This window comes from Protopterus annectens, chromosome 6.part1, assembly GCF_019279795.1.
Source record: "Protopterus annectens isolate FY-2018-M chromosome 6.part1, PAN1.0, whole genome shotgun sequence".
Lineage (NCBI taxonomy): Eukaryota > Metazoa > Chordata > Ceratodontiformes > Protopteridae > Protopterus > Protopterus annectens.
Window position 1 is genome coordinate 231488931 of NC_056738.1, and position 20340 is coordinate 231509270.

Here is a 20340-nt window from a genome sequence, read left to right on the forward strand (position 1 = left end):
GTGTCCCCTCATTTACTACAATACATTCATCAAACATTCTAAAAACAAAGCCAAGTGTACATTAAATAAATCCAAGCTGAACTAATTCAGGTGCACTTCATCCTTCCTAAACCAAACTGGGTTCCCCTCATCAAAGTCCCTGTGCTCTATTGTAAGAATTGCCTTGCCAACCTAAAATTACCAAACTGATAAGCCTACTCTATTCCCATAAAACTGGTGGCATTTCTCCAAAATAAATGTGGGTGTTATGTCAGACCACACAATGCACGTACTTAGAAATACCCTCTTTAAAGTAGCTAAATCATCTAATATCCCATACATCAACTGTCACTGTGGAATTACTCCCTCATCATTACCTATCAAATGAACCATTAATACTCGCAGAATCCCAATCCGTGACTGTGTCTGCAGACTCTTCCATGAGTTGATGCTGTCTGAGGTCTCTGATACCATACCATATGACTCTCCACCTGAAACAATGTAAACCCAGTTCACTGCCATCCAGCCTAACTGCAGCCTGCTTCACTGCCCGGAATATAGGAATGCCCCAGAATGGCAATTTCTTTTCTAGAGAAAAAAAAAATAATAAATTATTAAAATGACCACATTAACCAATTATCTAATATAAGACAAAAAAGCATTTGAAGACCAACAACATACCCTCTTAATAACCTCAACTGACCTATCTTCTCTTGCTAAATCAGAAGCCATTCCAGTACAAAAGGAGTGAGTCGAAAACCCCTCTCCCAGAAAACCAATACACTGAAAAGCCCTCCTCATCATGTAGACAAACTAATTACCTGTTATCACCTTAAACCCTTTCGACCGAAAAAAAAAATCCTAAGGGATTCCTGTAGCAGTAGTACTCCACTCCCACTCCACCCACCTCCACAGGACATAACTGTCCTTTTCTGTCCTTTTTTTACACTATTTACATGCCTCTCATCTCCATCCATCTCCTATGCAACAAAAAAATAATTAATGCAAAAAAACTAAAAAATCACCAAATCACCCAACCAGTGGAATGACACTAACCTACAAATCTACAATACATCCACCATCATCCATATATGTCCAGAATTTCAGAAAATCATAAAAACCACCTACCCTGTGCCACTGATACAATAATACTCAGTCCAATGCCCTGACCTGAACACTTTTTTAACAGCCTTACCTTGCACCCAAGCTCAAGCTTAAGCAATAAATCCTGACCAGACTCCCTCTTTCCCAGTTCTCATGTAAAACAAATTTATTAAAAATCAATAGTGTACTCCTAACACTTTCCTTGTAGGAATTGCACAACACTGCTGTACCAACCAACTTGTTTCAGTCTAGTCTGCCACACATCATCTGGCAACACAACTGGTTCACCTTTTGCCTCTGTAGCTAACTGCCGAAAAACAAAAAAAACTGAAACTGAAATGAGACACAGTAATCCCTATCCTAGCAACTGCAAAATTATAAAAAATAATCAAAAACTCTGCAACCTGCAAACCCATAAATACTACAAAAATCATCAATTTACTTTCTTTACTTTGACTGTAAACTCACCATTGCAGTTGCATTGTCCAAAATGAAAAATTACTCTTCCCACACAACCACCCACCACACCACCACACAGACCCAAATTACATCTCTCTTCCATAATTCTCTTCTATCTTCCATCTCTCCATTCTCAATTTCCCAGCCCACTAATCACAAAGCCATCACCATACAAAACTAAAAAGTGCTCCCATCTCAGCCGCACATCTGAAAAAAACCCAAAATTCCACCCCTTGACCAACCTAATTCGACTGCAAATGGAAACACCATTCTTAAAAACTATAAAAATTTCTCTCATATCTCTCCAACTTCCAGATTTCTTTTAGTCAAAATTTTTGTTCAAACATCGATCATTGAAACAGATATTTGAAGATCATGCTTCTAAACCTCATATTCTCTTCAGAAAATTCATGCTAATGGAAAACCTGCTTAAATATATTTAATTTGTGTGCCAGCTGTTGCAATATTTAAAATGTGTTTGTCCTTAGTCTTGTATTTTCACTTATTTATTTATTTATTTGTGGCTTTTTCCAGGAAACAAACTGAAATCCTCACCTAATGATGTTTCCTTCTCCCCCCCCTTTTAACAAGAAAGCCATGGACCTACAAAATGTATGAACAAAGCAACTCCCCTTTTACAAAAAAACATATGGCCCTAGGACAATAATATATGTTCTAAGCATTAGCCTTCTCTAGCCCAAAATTCATTATCCCTTCCCTTTGTTTAACCCCTTATCCACACCTCTTCATCTTGCCTTCATCTGATGTTCTTCCCTCCCTTGAGTGGTAAAATCTTCCACAAACCATCAAACAAAAATCCCAAAAAAAAACAAAAAATGCTCCGCACAAAAAACCAACAATACATCTAAACAGTAAACAACAACCTCATGCACACACATCCCCACCAAAACCTCACAATAGCCCCAAAATCTCCTTCAACTACCCTTAAATAATCATTCAAATAATGGACATAATAAATAACCCAACAAACCTATGCCTTTGCAATGGAATCAGTGATGTAATCTTGTCATAAATCTGGCCATGGTTGAGTTGTCATTTAGTGGCAGAGGCCATGGAACACCCACTTGAGTTAACTTGATGTTAAGTTGTCTTGCTGGATGGCTCCTCAGCCGATCCTCACTGTGACTCTCGGGTTCGAGTGCTCCCAGAGCTATTAGCGCCTCTTGAGGCAGCCCTTTTACCCAGCCAAATACCATGCGCCTAACTCCTATACCCCTATATGCCTGGCCAAGTGCCAGCTTTATTTCGCTTGCCTTTTTAGTATATTTTTTTTTCAATAGAGGTTTATAAAAGAGAAGTTTTCCAGATATTTTTTATTTGTGTGTCCCTCTTCTTAGTTTCCTTCCAGTGTGTTTATGTGTGTGTGTGTGTTTGTGTGTGTTGTGTGTGTGTGTGTGTGTTTGTGTTAAGTCTGGTTAACTCCTGGTCCAATGTGGGCTGATTGTGTTTACTGTGATTTTGCTGTTACTGTGTTTTTGTCCAAAGACGAGATTCTTACTTGTGACTTAGGTTTGTCAGAAAATGAGAAGATGCACGAGTGTATCGGAGCGGAGTCATAGGACTCATTCATCGAGGTCATCCAGGTTCTCCAACCATGACATTGAGAGGGTGGTCAGTAGACTCATAAAATCTCAGGTGCTGGCCCAAATGCTCCAGAGCCCATCTCACCAGACTGTGGCTCCTTCGATACAGTTATCCATTCCTCCTCCGACTCATCTCTTAGTTTGTCGGAACCGTGACCTTGCCCACATCGGAGCCGATACTTCCTCCTTCGGCTCCAGTGTCGTCGGCTCCGACCGCTTTATTGGTTCCATCCGTGGAGAGGTCCGGGCGCCGAGTCTCCATTGTCGGCTCCAAGGGGGCGAGTGGCATCGGACCCTTGTCCGACCCTGCTCTCCCTCTCGGAGTTTCAGCTCTGGTTAGTTCAGCCCCGACATCATTCTTGGAGCCTTCTCTGTCGGTTCCGGGGGCGGTTCCGGTCTCTTCGGAGCCGGGGCTACCTTTGGTGTCTGATGGGGGAGCCTTCAAGGTGATGAGGAGTGTGCTGGACCCAGTGTCCACTCCAAGGTTAAGTTCTGTGGCTCCTCCCTCTGTAGTGCCTGTTACGGTCTCTGGCCATCCTCCTACACCCGACAGCAGAGATCCAAAGCATAGGGTACCCACTTTGGGTGTCTCCTCCTCTTCTGAGGGCTCCCCTGAAGTTTCAGGGGAACCCCCTAGGAAAAGAAAGTGCAAGAGGAAGCACATAGACTCCCCCAAGTCTGTCACGTCAGACACCGACTTGGATGAGTTGGAAGGTTCCCCCAGATCCCCCTCTGAGGATGTCTCCTTTCAGACATCCTGGAGATCCTAAGACAGAGGGGAAATTGGTCCACTCTCAAACCTTCCGAGGACGAGTCAGTTTACCTTGACGCCTTTGGATCTCACCCTTCCACCTCCTGGGTGTCTCTCCCTTTTGACCCACTAATGGACGTAGTGGCTAGAAAGGCATGGGCAGCTCCTGATTCAATGGAACCTACCCCTAGGAGGCCTTCTAAATTTATTTCTGCACCAGAGGACAAATCCTTTCTCACCAAAGGTGTTTCAGTTGATGCTATGGTGGTAGCAGCAGCCACTAAGAAGGAATTGGCTGATCCTTCTGTACCTGTTCATCCTCCTAACAAAGAGTCCAGGACCATGGACAGGTACGGCAAGTGGACTTTTGCTTCAGCGACCTTTACTACGCGATTGCTGAACTATTTATGTCATTTCGCCCACCTTCAGAGAGACTTGCTCAAAGAGCTGAGTGAAACGGTACAGGATCCTTCTGCTGCGGGGCTTAAGGACAAAATAAACTCTCAGCTGGCTACCCTGAACTCCATTGTTAACTCCTCCATGCGGCTCATCTCTTATGCAGCCGATTGAGCGAGTAGGGCCGCTGGCACAGGCGTTGCGTTGAGACATCATGCTTGGATGCGACTCTGTAACTTTACCGACCCCTTCAAGGCGTCCTTCACCAACACCCCCTTTGACGGTTCGGAATTGTTCGGACCTCAGGTGAAGAATACCCTCACCAGATGCGAGCAAGATGGTAAGACTCTCTCTGCCATGGGAGTCAGTTTTTCCACGCCTTCTAGACCTTATCCTAAAGGACAGAGGGGTGGAAAGACGTGGTTCCGCAAACCACAGGGAGTCATGCCTGCCGCACGTGGTGAATTTCCCCCTAGAGGCAGAGGGGGGAATAATAACAGACGCCATTCCAGGGGCAGAGGGGGTCCACAGAACCAGGGTTCCAGGGAATCTTTCCCTGACCAACCCTTTCAGCATCCCTGAGAAGCTGCCCGACTGTCCGCCTTCGGAAGCAGTCGGGGGAAGATTATCTCTGTACCCGGAAGCCTGGCTATCTCTCTCCCAAGACACATGGGTACAGAAGATCCTATCCGAGGGTTACAAAATCCCTTTCACTTTCCCTCCGGTACAACTGTCAAAACCCCTTCCAGACGTACCACCCACACAAAGGGGTCAGGCTCAGCTAGAAATAAAAAAGCTGTTAAAAAAAAGTCATCCAGGCAGTCTCAGCAGATCAGCTAGGATCCGGAATCTACTGCAGATTCTTTTTGGTACCAAAAAAGACAGGAGATTGGAGACCCATTTTGGACCTCAGCAGGTTAAACAACTCTGTACTAAAGACAAAATTTCGGATGGTAACACTGCAGTCCATTCTACCCTTTTTGGGCAGAGACAACTGGATGTGCTTGCTAGACTTCCAGGATGCGTACTACCATATAAAAATACACAGGCGCTCCAGGAGGTTTCTCCGCTTCCGGCTGGGAGTCAGTCATTTTCAATTCAGGGCCCTGCCCTTTGGTCTCACCACAGCCCCCCGGGTATTCACCAAATGTTTGGCAGTGGTCACGGCTCACCTGAGACAGAAAGGATTCCAGGTGTTTCCATACTTAGACGATTGGCTCATTTCTGCTACCACCAAACAGGATCTTATAATGGCCAGGGATTACACTATCCAACTTTGCAACAGTCTGGGTATTTCTATAAATTTTGCAAAGTCCTCCTTGTCGCCTTGTCAATGTATAAACTTTATAGGCGCCATATTAAACACCACAGAAATGTCTGCAACATTACCATCTCAGAGAGTGACAGACATAAGGCGGAATGTTCAGCTTCTGTTTCAGCCCAGCAGAGTCCAAGTCAAGCTAGTATTGAAAGTGTTGGGCCTCATGGCGGCGGCGATTCTTCTACTTCCATTAGCCTGCTTCCACATGAGGCTCCTTCAGTGGATGCTGTTCTCTCAGTGGTCCTTTCAACAGCTACCAATGACCCACAACATTTTGATAACACCATCTTGCAAGAAACATCTCTCCTGGTGGATGGTTTCCCCTCAGCTTTTTCAGGGCAGACCCTTTGTTCTCCCCCCTCCAGTTGCCACTGTCACAACGGATGCCTCCCTGATCGAGTGGGGGGGGGCATTATCAGGGAAGGACAGTCCAGGGCACTTGGCAACAGTCAGAATGCCACCTGCACATAAATGTCCTGGAGATGAGGGCGGTGCTTTTGACGTTGCAGGCCTTTCAGAGCTCTCTTCCCACGGGGACTATAGCAATTCAAACGGACAATATGTCTGTGGTGTGGTACATAAACAAGCAGGGTGGAACAAGGTCCTACCCCCTCTGTCGAGAAGCACTCAGACTTTGGCAATGGGCAATTTCATCTCAGCGGTTTCTGATAGCAACGCACATCCCCGGGAAGTCCAATGTCATAGCAGACAGATTGAGCAGAACTATCCTCATGCCTCACAAGTGGTCTCTAAATCAAGCGGTAGTAGACAAAATTTTTCAGAAGTGGGGCCAGCCTTGCTGCGACCTTTTCACAACTCTGCAAAACAGAAAGTGCCTCGACTTCTTCACACTTTTTCCTCTACCAGGCCAACCCCTCAGAGATGCTCTTGTTCACGTTTGGCCCCGGGGTCTTCTTTATGCCTTTCCTCCCTTTCCATTGATCCCGCAATTAATTCAGAAAGCAACCACATTGAGATCCAAAATGATCCTCATTGCCCCGTTTTGGCCTCGACAAGTTTGGTTCCCGTTCCTGCACAAATACCTACTGGAACAGCCTTGGCATCTGGGACCCCTTCCGGATCTGTTGACCCACCTCACGGGCAAGCTGCATCAGTCTCTACATTCCATCAACCTCACAGCTTGGTTGCTCCACTTCCAGCCATAGCCAGGCTTCCCCTTATTTCTCCTCCTGTTCGTGATATCATTCTGGCTTCCCATAAGTCCAGTACTAGGAAGACTTATGCGAGTAAATGGAAGCGTTTTTCACACTGGGCACAAACTAGATCCTTAGATCCTTTCCATGCACCCATTCATGAGGTTCTAGACTTCCTGGTGGAGCTTTTTCATTCAGGGTCATCATCGGCCACTATCAGGGTACAATTAGCAGCCATTACTAATTTTCATGTTGGACTCTCAGAAGCAAATATTATGTCCCACAAACTCTGTAAAACCTTTCTCAAGGGCATCTTTTTGCTCAGACCTCCAGTTAAAGATCCACCTCCACAATGGGATTTGAATTTAGTTCTAACCTCACTAATTCTGCCCCCTTTTGAACCTGCAGCTTCTTGCTCCCTCAAACTTCTTTCTTGGAAAATGCTGTTTTTAGTAGCTATAACATCTGCCAGAAGGGTATCGGAACTTCAAGCCTTGTCTGTCCATCCTCCTTATTTGGTTTTTCATAAAGATAGGGTAACTCTCAGAACAAACCCTTCCTTTCTACCAAAAGTGTTATTGGAAGCTAATCTAAACCACTCCATTGATTTGCCTGTCTTTTTCCCAGACTATACCAACAGGGCTGAACAAAAATTACATTCATTAGATGTTCATCGCCAATTACGGTATTACCTAGACAGGACAAAACAATTCAGAAAGTCAGACCAGCTCTTTCTCTCTTATGCTGCAGGCAAGAAAGGGCTTCCAGTATCAAAGGTTACTCTTTCCAGATGGCTGACATCTATTATTACCTTGGTCTATGAGTTGAGACACAGGCAGCTTCCCTCTAGGCCTAAGGCTCATTCAACCAGGACACTATCAACTTCAATGGCTTTTCAAGCAAGGTTACCACTAGATGCTATTTGTGCAGCAGCTACATGGGCATCCAAACATACCTTTATTGCCCATTACAAGCTTGATTTAGCCTCCAGAAATAGAGCTGATTTTGGTTCCACTGTATTCAGGAGTCTGTTCCATTGCGCCACCCAGGACTAAGATGCTAGGGACACTGTCCCATCCAGCAAGAATGAAGGTGAGAATGACAACTTAACATTAAGAAGTTATGTCTTACCATAACATTCCATGTTAGTTGTCTTCTTCTCGCCTTCTTTCTTGCGTCCCTCCCTCCTGCCCCTAGCCTGGATAGACTCGAGGTTCTGAGTCCTTCCATTTCTGGAGATACAATATGTTGCGTTTTTTCCTTGTATCCTTAGTGTTACTAGCAGGTAATCTGTACTCGCAAAAGAGGATTATAATATTATCATTATAATTTTACTTTTTATACTATGTCTTCGCTTCCAAACGAGATCTGGGGAGTTAGCGCATGGTATTGTGGGATATAGGGCTGCCTCGAGCCGGCAAAAATAGCTCTCGAGCTATAGTATAGGCCGAGTCGGAGCCGAGGATCAGCTCCAAACCCATCCAGCTAGAAAGAAGGTGAGAAGAAGACAACTAACATGGAACGTTATGGTAAGACATAACTTCTTATTCCCAACCACTGTGCATAACAATGCCCACTGTTCCTCCTGCACTGGTAGTAACCGAAAAGCAGATTCAGTATCCACCTTTATCAACCACATATCTGCAAACCCCATGAATGACCTATAACTTGTCATCCAATGAAGCATAACTCACTTGTATATCTTCTACTGAAATTAAGTCAATAACAGAGCTCTCATCAGGATAGGACTAATGGTGAATCAACTAAAATTTACAGCGACTTCTTAGGAACCAAACCTAATGATGACACCTTAAAATTGTCTAAGGGAGTATAATTAAACAGGCCTAGTAACCTACCAAATCCTTAAAATCTTCTCCCTCCCCTGCACTGAACACAAATTCTTACAGACTGAGCCATCCCCCAACTATTGATTTAATAGAAAATCCCACAGAAAATCCTTTAATTCATTCCTCCGCAACTGCCAAATCAGGAAATTGCTTGAGCATGTACCTCAGTGCCCACATATTAATGGGTGAATGTGTCTCCTGGTCTTCCCCTCTGCCCCAGAAAAGACAGTCCTCCCCTCTGTCCAGGAAAACTCCTCCATCCTAGAAAAATTTGAAATCCCTGAAACAAAGGAGATAACACTACAACTTTAGCGGGATGTGAATCTGGATTGACCAAATTACCTTCCCGGTGGCCAAACTACACAGCTGGATGTACTCCCATACAATTTGAACAGGTGTGCAAGAACCTGAATGCCGTCCATGAACAATGCCCCACATTAAAGTCCCAGCACACTCCAGTCTCTTCCCCTCCTAGCTTACTTTCTCTGCTTGCAGACCCACCCCAAAGCTATTCATCATGGTGGCTAACCAGAAGTCAGGGTGCCGAACTTCCCAATGCAGCAACTGATCCACTGCTTTTGGCTTACAAAACCACTGATAATACCACAAAAGCAAGCATCCCCCATCCACAGATGCTGTGGATCACGGATCATGAGAAAATAAGTCAAAAGTGGTAATACCAGGGAGTATCCTTTTCCAACCAAACTCCCACGTAGTACATAAAACCTAACACCCAATTGTCCCATATTCTAACTACTTTCCATTACCCCACAGCCACTGAAGTTGCCAGAACATCTTTGCTGTTTGCCATTTCCAATTCCATCAAGTGTTGAACCCCCTCAGCATCAATTAACTCAAAGATATCAACATACTCACCCTTCCAGATCTTTCCATTAACCAATGCCAGTATGTGAGGGGTCAGAAAGACCCTCCCTTTCACTTGACATAAGGCCCGTGTAGCTAACCAATCCTTCAGTCAGATCCAAACTTCTGAACCCACGTTTTATTGCTATGACTCCACCCTGCATACGGACAACCCAAAACACCCTGTAGATAAACCTATGCAACCTTCCCAACATAATATATCCTCCTCAACCTGTCCACCTTTACTAAGTCTTTCCCAATTCTATTTAATGTTTACCATTTCTCCAGCCTGCTGAAATGACTCCCAGTTTTTGACTACTCCTGGGCTAATCCCAAACTGCACCAAGTCTGACACATCTACATGACCTCCCAACAAAGTACCATTACCTGCATCCTCATTGTGGACAGCTCCAGTGGCCAGAACTTCCACTGTGGCACTATCATTTGATTGTCGTGCCTGCTTCCCTTGGGCCACTGACCTGATCTTCACCACATGACCTCTCCTCTTCCGACTAAACATACCGGGTTCTTCTGCCACAGGAGACTCACTGATTGGTAATTCCTGAAACAGCTATTCTGCCTGTGAGACAATGGATGGCCATCTCTACCTCAGACTCTGCGTTCCAGCCATCTGCTGAAAGAAAGAACAATGTTAAGAACTTTGCACACACAAAACAAAATCTATACACATGAAACTTCCCCTGAGCTGCATGGCTAGTGAAAATATACAGTGTCATTAACTCAAAGGCTTAAATCTACAAGTGTTAAATGATATCTTGGTCCATCCTGCAGCCAAAGATCTGCTCTGCCCCAAGCTTACTTAACCTGACCTGGACCCAATCTATCAGTAATCTATACTTTCTCTCTCTCTCTCTCTCTTTTTTTTTTTTGTTTTACTGGTGAAGAATCAAACCCTGTACCTTGTGTTTGCAGATAAACACCTTTGCAATTATGCCAAACAGTTCATGTAATTATATTTCTCTCTCTCTTTTTTTTTCTTTGTTCTGGACTTCAGCAGGGCTCCATGCAGAATTAGTTGGACTATCATCTCCTTGCTTTCAGCATCTCAGACAACCCTCCTTACCATCTCCGCTTGCCTCTTAACTACCTACGCCATAACTGAAAACATCACTCCCAGACTTCTTTCTAAACATCCCCTTCCATGTGATTCCTTTTACTCTTGATTGCCGCAACTACCACCCTGTACTCCTAACTCTCTCTGCTACCAAGCATTTGTTTTCCTTTCTTCTATTTCCTTGTTTGTTCCCAAATCTCATTTATTTATGTACCAGTGGTCTAGATTCCTTTTTATAAAATAAGTTATCATTTTCATGTGATAATGAATGCAAGCTGAGTTTATGAAGTTTAAAAATGCAAAGTCTAAATTAAGGACTGGACAGTAACAGTAGGCAAAAGCCCTTGCAAAATTGTAATAAGCCAACAAAATGTAACCCACACAAAAGTACAAATGTTTATAGGTTTTATTGTCAACCTTACAACATTTTTAAGAGATTTACTTAGCGCTGTTGCCTCACAGCAAGAGGTTCTCCCATTCGATTCTCGGCTGGAGTGCGGGGAGTGACTTCTGTGTGGATTCCGCATGTCTTCCCCGTGGTTGGGTGGGCGTTCGAAAGACATGCGTAAATGGGTGTGCCTTCGTTGAAGGTTGAACATTGAGCTGGCACCTCGGCATTCATAAAAATCTACTGCCAATCATTAGCGGACTGGAGTTCCGCTGTGGTGACCCCTAACCGGGGAAAAGCCGAAAGACAACAACAACTTGTTGTAACCCTTTGCTGATACTTTTTACTTTTGATTGCATATATAGCCCATTTCTGAAAGAAGTTAATAACTGACATCTAGTAGCAAGGGAAAATGTATTCAGTGACCAATGAAGGCCTTTTGCAATGCATAAGTAACTTTTTTCAGTAAATTACATTTATTACTAGTTTTCCTTGCTGGTGCTAGTGCCCCCAGCAATGCTTCTCAGGTATAGACATTTAAACAGGACTGAAGTGAATATCACCTTACAAATCAGAACAGACGTTACCCCAAAAAAGCCTTATGTAACAGCATATTATAACAGTTCCCAAAGCCTGTATGAATAATACCCAATCCTATGATTCTTCTCATAAAGAATAGTTGTACCTTTTTAAGTTGTTCCAGGTGGCTTGTTCAAAAGCTAAAGAATACAAGGTGATATGTTAGATCCAGTGATATCCCTGTCGTGACTAGACATGCCCATTACAATTAGGATGCAGAGTATTCTTTTCACATTGGTAAACATTTAAAATAAATATAAATAAATCTCTGGACGACAGATAATAATTTATTTACTTATCTTTTGTTAACCAGGTTAGTCCTTCTAGGGTAGTGACTTATTTTCAGAGGAGACATAAGGTGGTAGTTACGCTGTTAGGTGTAATTTCTCTAGGGCATTGCGGAATTGCTCTCACTCTTCTTGACAGGTGTCATGGAATCTTTTACATCCCCCTGAGATACTACCAAGTCATGCGAAACGGGGCTTCATTTTAACATGTCATTTGAAGGATGGATTAGAGCTTTAGTAAATGTATATTTTATTATGATTTGACCGTTTAATTTGTAATTATAATGTGTGCAATTTTTGCAAGTCTCATATTAAGTGTAAGGTCATTACTGTTCTACCAGGTAAATATTTTCTGGAGACATCTTAGAGAACTTCTGCATCTTTTATTAAATTGATTGTATTATCCATGTAGTTATCATCATATTTGGTTATTCACAGCCAAAGTTTTACTTTTACAGTTAAGAACAATAGTCAGAAAAGGTGGTCTTAATACAGAGCATTGCGAAACACTACTGATGACCCCATAAGGATAGAAAGGCAACTTTCTCCCATGACATGCCGTGCTCTGATGTTTAACCATTCTTTTACCAATTTAATTACATATAGATTGGCATTTAAGGCTTTTACTTTTCCAAATGCTCCCTTAAGTGGCGTATTGTGGGGTGCCTTCACAGGGTAAAAATAATAGCATGAACTGGCAGATGTTCTTCGTGTTTCACTGTTGCAGTCATCACCTTTGGGTTATCCCTGCCAGGGTAGCTTTCAGCCAGCCCAAATACCAGAGGCTTAGTATTCCTGCTTCGGTGGCTTTCGCTTCAGGACTGACGTCAGGTCATCAGTAGTATAAAGTAAGGCAGCCGATGCCATTACATCAGTCTTTCTTGCCACGGAGGCAGAAGCAGTTCACATGAGTGCCGGTCAGCCGCTACCTGAGATTCGTCATCTAAACTGAAGCTGAAGTCTTCTAAAGCTAAGTACTCCATTGGAGATCCTTTTTTCTTGCACTAACTGATGTCAGAAAAAGTTAACAGTTGTATCACATATGCAAAGCAAATACCACACCGAGACTTTCATTCTTACTGCGTCACTTGCCTAGGCCCCGACCATGATGTCCCACTCTGTCGCTTTTGTGCTTTGTTCAACAACAGAACTATACATCGTCAGGCCCTTATTGTAGCTAGATATTTTTGCTTACAGTCCTCAAATTCCATTATGGCTTTGGTAAGCCATCCAACAGCAGATCTTCCGAGAAAATGTAAGAATAAAGACAGAGACAGACCGCACAGGTCCAAACCTACCGACGACACTGCTGTTAAGCTAGTCGTCAGTTCTCCAGTCCTCACTGAGGCACTTTTGCAGCCCCTGATGCCCACTTCTGTGGATTCGCAGGCTGCTACTGAGACCCTTTCAGAGTCCGGTATGCTGCAAAACTCATCTTTGACTAAGGATCCTGTGGTTGTCTCTCCCTCAGATGGGTCCAGAGCCGTTGAGCAGGCACCGGCTTCTGAGGAAGTACTTTGCATTACTGATTCTCGACACAAACTGATGACTTCTTTCACGTCTACCGTTCTTTCGAAAACTACAGAGTTTCTAAGACGCAGGGTACGAAACACACCCAAGAAACCGATAACCCAATCTCAGGCACCTGCTTCCTTGCCTCACTCTCAAATGCTTAAAATGGTGGAAGACCTTATCATGTTGATCATGGGAAACCAAGCTACCCCTTCCAAAAGAAAAAGAGCTCTGTCCCCAGTAGTTTTGTCTGATGACTCTGATGCATCTGAATATGAAGACACGCAACCCCTCTCTGCTTATGAGGATTCTGTTGCAGAGGATTCCATTCCTTCAGCCTCTCCACCTGAGGACTTTTCCTTTGGGAAACCCTTAATACCTTAAAGGACCATTTCCAATGGGAATGTCAGGACTACCCTCAGTCTAAAAAGAGACTCAGGGAATTCCTAGATCTTCCACAGCACAGACCCCTGGTCATTCCTCCTACCCTGGATGTTGTGGATGATGTTTTCATGGAATCCAGCTTGTCTCCTGACACCCTCCCTCCTGCACCCAGAAAACCAAACAGGTATTACAGAGTCCCTGACTCACACAAATTTCTTTTCAAAAATCCTACCACTCACCCTGAGGCAATTTCTCAAGGACCTAAAGGAATTAAAGCAGCATCTGCTAAGAATCCCACCCCCTCAGATACTGATTCCCGTGCACTAGACAGATGGGGTAAAAATGTATACACCTCTGCTACTCTTGCTATCAGAGCACTAAATTGCCAGTTCCATATGCTAAAATTTCAGCAACATACCATGGAACTCCTCAAACAAAAAGTGTCTTCTTTACCTGCTTGTGCAGAATCTAGAGTTACAAGAGTTAATGCATTCTGCAAGTCAAGTGAATAAGCACACCTTACACTGTGGTTTTGATGCTCTAGAAGCTTCTTGCAGGGCAGCAGTCACAGGTTCTGTCCTTAGAGGGCATGCATGGCTTAAGGAACAGCCCTTGCCAGACCATGTTAAATCTAAAGTATTGGATACACCCTTGCACAAAGACAACTTATTTGGCACCAAGGCAGAGGAGGTATTAAAAAAGATGGAAGAAAAAGCTAAATCTATGCAGACAGTTAAGGATTTCTTACAGGTCCATCCACCCAGGTTCAGCAGGCATTGCCCCTCCAAACACTGGTCCTTTCCTGATCCCACCAGGTCAGTTCAGCCCAGACCTGGGGAAGCAGACTTCCCAGACAGCAATCACAAGCAATGCAGAGATCAAAAGAGTAGAATTCCTCCACTTCAAAACCAGGGAGTTCTAAGCCACCCCCTCATGGTAAGAACTCACAATGACTCTCCTCCCCTACCACCTCCCTCTGCCCACCTTCACTTACCCCTGGGAGGAAAATTCTCCTTTCACGCAAGCACCTGGACCACCATTACCAACAACCACTGGGTCCTCAACATAGTGTTCCAGGGATACAAATTTTCTTTCCACACTCTTCCAACTCCAAAAGGGTTCCCAGATCTACCTCCAAACCAGTGGGCAGAGGCACAAAAACAAGTCCTTTCCCTGCTCTCTACGAGGCCAATAGAGCATGTTCCTGCAGAACAGAAAGGTCAAGGTTTCTACTCCAGACTTTTTCTGGTACCCAGAAAAGAGGGCACCTGGTGCCCTATCCTTGATCTACCCATTCTAAACACCTTCCTGGTGATACCAAAATTCAAAATGCTCACCCTCCAGCAGCTGCTACCCATGCTCTCCAAGGATGCTTGGCTAGCCACCCAAGACCTAAAAGAGGCCTATCTCCTCATTCCTATCAGGGAATCATGCAGGAAATATCTACGTTTCAGGGCAGGATCTCTGCACTTTCAGTTCTCTGAACTTCCCTTTGGCTTATCTACTGCTCTCAGAGTTTTCACAAAATGTCTGTCTCCCACCATTGCCTTTTGCAGACAAAGGAATATCCAAATTTACCCATACTTAGAGGAAAAGCTGCTCCAGCACCTGGCCTTTGTAAAGTCCCTACTGACCTCCCTAGGGTACACTATCAATGAAAAGAAATCCAAGCTAATATCCACCCAAAGGATTATATTCCTGGGAGCAAGCCTGGACACAGCATCCCAGATGGCATTCCTTACACCAGAAAAGCAAACTTACTTGGCAGCCTACTTCTCTCAACTAGCCACCAGACACCAGTTATCTGAAAGGAAAATCCTGCAGGCTCTGGGGTTCATGGCATCTTGCATTCTACTCATTCCATATGCCAGACTGCATATGAGGAAACTTCAATGGTACCTAGAAAGCCTTTGGTGTCAACAGTCTCAAGACCTGGAAACTCTTATACCGATGATACCTTGCCTATGGAAAGATTTATCCGATGGGCAGCAGCATGCTCCCACAACAAGGTACTACCTTTCTCACCACCTCCTGAAGCCCAGACCCTCACCACAGGTGCATCAGACTATTACTGGGGTGCACACCTGGATGGCACGTGCATTCAGGGCCAATGGAGCCCACAGCAAATCCATCTGCACATCAACCAAAAAGAAATGTTAGCTGTCCAGCACGCATTGACAGCTTTCAGGCCCCTTCTCTCCCAAGCGGCATTCCTGATCAAAACAGACAACACCACTGTGATGTGGTATATCAACGAGCAGGGAGGGACTCACTCCTACCCTCTATGCAGGCTGGCCATGAACCTTTGGCACACAGCCTCTGCCATGCAACTCCACCTGTTAGCAAAATTCCTGCCAGTTTCTCTAAACTCTATGGCAGACCACTTAAGCAGAACTCTTCTGGACCCACACGAGTGGCAACTAGACATAAGAACCTTCACCCTAATAACTCAGAAATAGGGCACCCCGAAGGTCGAACTCTTTGCCTCCCACACCAACCATCAGCTCAGCAAGTTCTGCACCAGGAAGCATCACTGCATGGCTTGGAGAGTGGATGCCCTGTCCTTTCCCTGGGTCAATCTATCGGTCTATGCCTTTCCTCCACTACCTCTTGTCACCAGGGTACTGCTCAAAATAAGGGAGAAAAACCAAGGACAATTCTTCTTGCTACAGACTGGCCTTGCCAGCACTGGTACCCACTGCCACCATGGCATCTCACTGAGACCCCAACCCTCCTAACCCAGAGGGAAGGAGAATTCATGCATCCTCAATTGCAGACTCTCAATTTGGCAGCCTGGCTTATTCCCTGACCACTGATCAATCTTCCAGCCTCAGTAAATAGGTTTTAGATGTTATACATGAAGCCACAACCTAGCACTAGAAAGTCATATGCTGACAAATGGAAAAGGTTCTGTACCTGGATTCAGGCTAAGGAGCTGATATGGCACAGCCCTCCCTACCTCTCATCCTGGATTACCTAGCTGACCTGCTACACAGTGGTCTCTCCTTTTCCTCTATTAAAATTCATGCCTCTGCTATCTCTGCTCATTTCCATACTGAGCACCCCCCCTTTTTCTCACACCCTCTGATCAAACAATTCCTAAGAGGTGCTACCAACTTGAGGCCACCTAGAAGAGTCTGCAGGGGCAGAGGACAAAGCCATCTCCAAGCAAACAATTTCCACATGGATAGCGCACTGCATCCATTTCTGTTACAAGCAACACGGAAAACCTCCCCCTAAGGGAGTAAGGACTCACTCCACAATAGCAGCCTCCACCTCTGCAGCTTTCCTTAGAGGACTCCCCACCAGGGACATCTTGGAGGCTGCCACCTTTCTCCTGGAGGCTGACACACTTTCACCAACCATTACTACCTGCCTATCTTCTTCAAATCCAGGGCAGGCTTTGCCACTGCAGTTTTGCAGGGCATTCTAGCCAGCCCCTAGTCTCCTTGACTGCCTTCACCCTTTTCCTCAGCTTTGGGAATCAACCCAAATGTGACAACTGCAACAGTGAAACATGAAGAACACAGTACAGTTGTGTACACTTACCATAAATGAAGATGTTCGAGTGTATTCACTGTTGCAGTCCTGGTTTCCCTCCCTCCATCCCCCTCTTCTTTCTCTCTCTCCTTACAAGGGACATTTTGGTATTTACATTCTACTGGTGGGGTTCTTCCACCATAACCTGGCTCCTATTTGGGGGCTCCTGATAGGGCAAACAAAACTGATGTAATGGCGTCAGCTGCCTTACTTTATACTACTGACAACCTGATGTCAGTCCTGAAGCAACAGCAACTGATGCAGAAATACTAAGTCTCTGGTATTTGGGCTGGCCGAGGGCTACCCTGGCAGGAATAACCAAACTGTGATGACTGCAACAGTGAATACACTCTTAACATCTACATTTATGATACGTCTACACAACTGTACTTTCCTCCATCTTCTACAGAGCTGTGAATACTTCTTCATAGAGCATTCTGAAGCCAGTATCTCCCTATATTAGTCCATGCCTAATAGAAGCATGATCCCTGTGTCAGATGAGCTCCACTGTAAAATTTTATGTAAAATGCTACTCAGGCTCAGTCTAAAAGTGTCTGAGTATGATATGATTCCTTCCTCCCTTTTTGAATTAGTACCACTTCAACCTGCTGCCATAGGATATGATCATCGGCTTTTTGTTTAACACAATAGGAAGGATATTTAGTTATTTTTTTCTTGCTACCTTATAGGAAACTTTTAGGTGTGCTATATTCTCCAATGGAATTTGAGTTTATACTAATTTTATTTGTGGTAGAAGTTATCATATCTAGAGTTATAGTTATGCATGTCCCTTTATGAGACACTGGATAACTAGGTGGCTCACTGATAGGACCCAGGAAGTTAGAATCAGTAAGGCCACCTCCACAAAGAGGTCAGTTACTAATGGAGTCCCCAGGGCTCTGTACTAGGCCCACTCCTCTTTGGCATCTACATCTTGGATGTCAAAACCAATATCAAAGGCTTCTAGCTAACCAAGTTTGTAGAAGACTGCAAACTGGGAGTTGTCACTGACTCTCCCAAAGATAAGAACACCCTTCAAGAAGGTCTAATACAGAAAGAAAAATGCTTGGTGTCAAATCCATGGCTTAAAACCCATTACCAAGAAATGCATTATAGTGGCTTCTGGGAAATCTACCACACCAGGTAACTACGTCATCAATAAAACTCTCTTAAAGTTGATTTACTAGTCAGGTATCTGAAAACTCAGGTAGATAGTAACCTAGTATTCAAGCAACATGTGTCTAAGGTAGTAATAAAATCTTTCTATGTTACTCAACTTATAAGCAAGAACATGGCATCTAGGTCCAGAGAGGTCATCATACCACTGTACTCAGCCCTTGTCAGGCCCATCATAGAGAATAATGCCCCCTTCGGTATGTACCTGACCAGACACATACAGCAACTGGAACATCTACAAAGGTCCCTTACAAAAAGAATACAGGGAATAAACACAATGTTCTATGCTGATAACCTCAAAGCCCTGTCCCCTTACTTGGTATCATACAGATTTCTGAAAGGTGATCTTTGCCTGGTATACAAGGCATCCCTGGTCCCTGTTTTGATGAAAATCTTGCACTTCCACAAAACAAACATCATCAGAACTACTAGATTAAAAGACCTAAATTTTGCTTGCAACATAAATAGAACATGTGAGACAGGCAGATATGTTTCTCAGAGAATTCCCATTCTCTGGGACAGGCTCCCCATCCATCTGAAGCAGAGTTCCTCCATATCCCTATTTAAGCACAACTTGGACCAATGGATGGATAAGCAGACATTCATCCCTGGTCTGGTACCTACATCTCTGATGGACAGAAGCAGTCAGAAAATCACCCATATAAATCAAATATAAATACAATTTGTGGGTCACATTTGGGTTATTGCACTGCTAACCTTTTATCTACCCTCGTGATCATTAGCCTAGTGCACACCTATAAACCTATGAACCTTAAGGGGTATCATAGGAATCACATAGAAATCATAGGAGCTACATTGTCAAGTAAGTTTGCAGGCCAGGTGTACCTTATTAGGTAGTCCCCTGAAGATGTACCCCCAACTTCCTGGGGGACAAAACACCTAAGGCCAGAGAAGAACTTGTAAGTCTTCATCCAGTCATAAAGGCTAGTTTTGAAGGACGCAAGGATGCCACTCTGCTTAACATGCAGGGACAGTTCATTCCAGAGATTGGGCAGCAGCTGGATAATAAATCTTTTCTTCCAGTGTGTTTTATTTATATGCTAGTGGAGGTTCTTATGCTTGGTTTAGGTGTTTGTCTAACTGCTCATCGTGTTAAGGTAACAGATACACTAGTATGTTTTTTTTGGTGACAGTGAATGACAGGCATGTATGTCCATGCAGATTCATCTAGTATATTTGTGGCCTTTCTAGCTGTATGATATGCCTGGCTAGGTACATGACATAAAGGGCATTGTATTCAATATCTGGTCTAATTTGGGAAGAGCACAGACTGACAACAACATCCTTTGCCCTAGATGAGATATTTGAAATAATTCCTTCTAAACAGAAGGATATTCTAACTACTCTTGCAACATTATTGGCTAAGGTGAAGGAATTATTATCACTAAAACACAGGGATCTATAACTTACCATGTCTATGTGGAATGGGGTTCTGGCTCATCTTTAAGATGCACATAATGGGTGTTTCCCAGGGCCTACTTCATAAGATTGACAGACCATTTGATCAACATTCATTTGGTCGACAGCTAATTTGGTCGACAACCAGTATTCAAGGCACTTAACAGGGATTTGCCCCCCCTCCCCAATGTTGTGCAACCCTGGAGTTGATATATATAGTTGGGGGGGGGCACATGTGTAGTTTTTCTTGTATTTTCATGCTTTCTAACGAAAGTAGGTGGGGGGCTTCACCCCCACACTCCCCAATGTGGGGCAGTGTGCCCCCCACCCCCCCCCAACTATATATATATCAACTCCAGGGTCACACAATATTGAGGAGGGGGGCAAATCCCTAAGTGCCTTGAATACTGGCTGTCGACCAAATGAATGTCGATCAAATGGTCTGTCGATCATATGAAGTAGACCCGTTTCCCATGGGTCAAAATCTTGCACTTCTTTGCT

General features: G+C 44.1%; 1 protein-coding gene across 1 annotated transcript in view; it reads left to right on the forward strand.

Moving 5' to 3' along the window:
* The window catches only part of FLRT1 (fibronectin leucine rich transmembrane protein 1), a 353492-nt gene that overhangs the window by 151477 nt on the left and 181675 nt on the right, over positions 1-20340 (forward strand). The gene's annotated exons all lie outside the window — the stretch shown is intronic.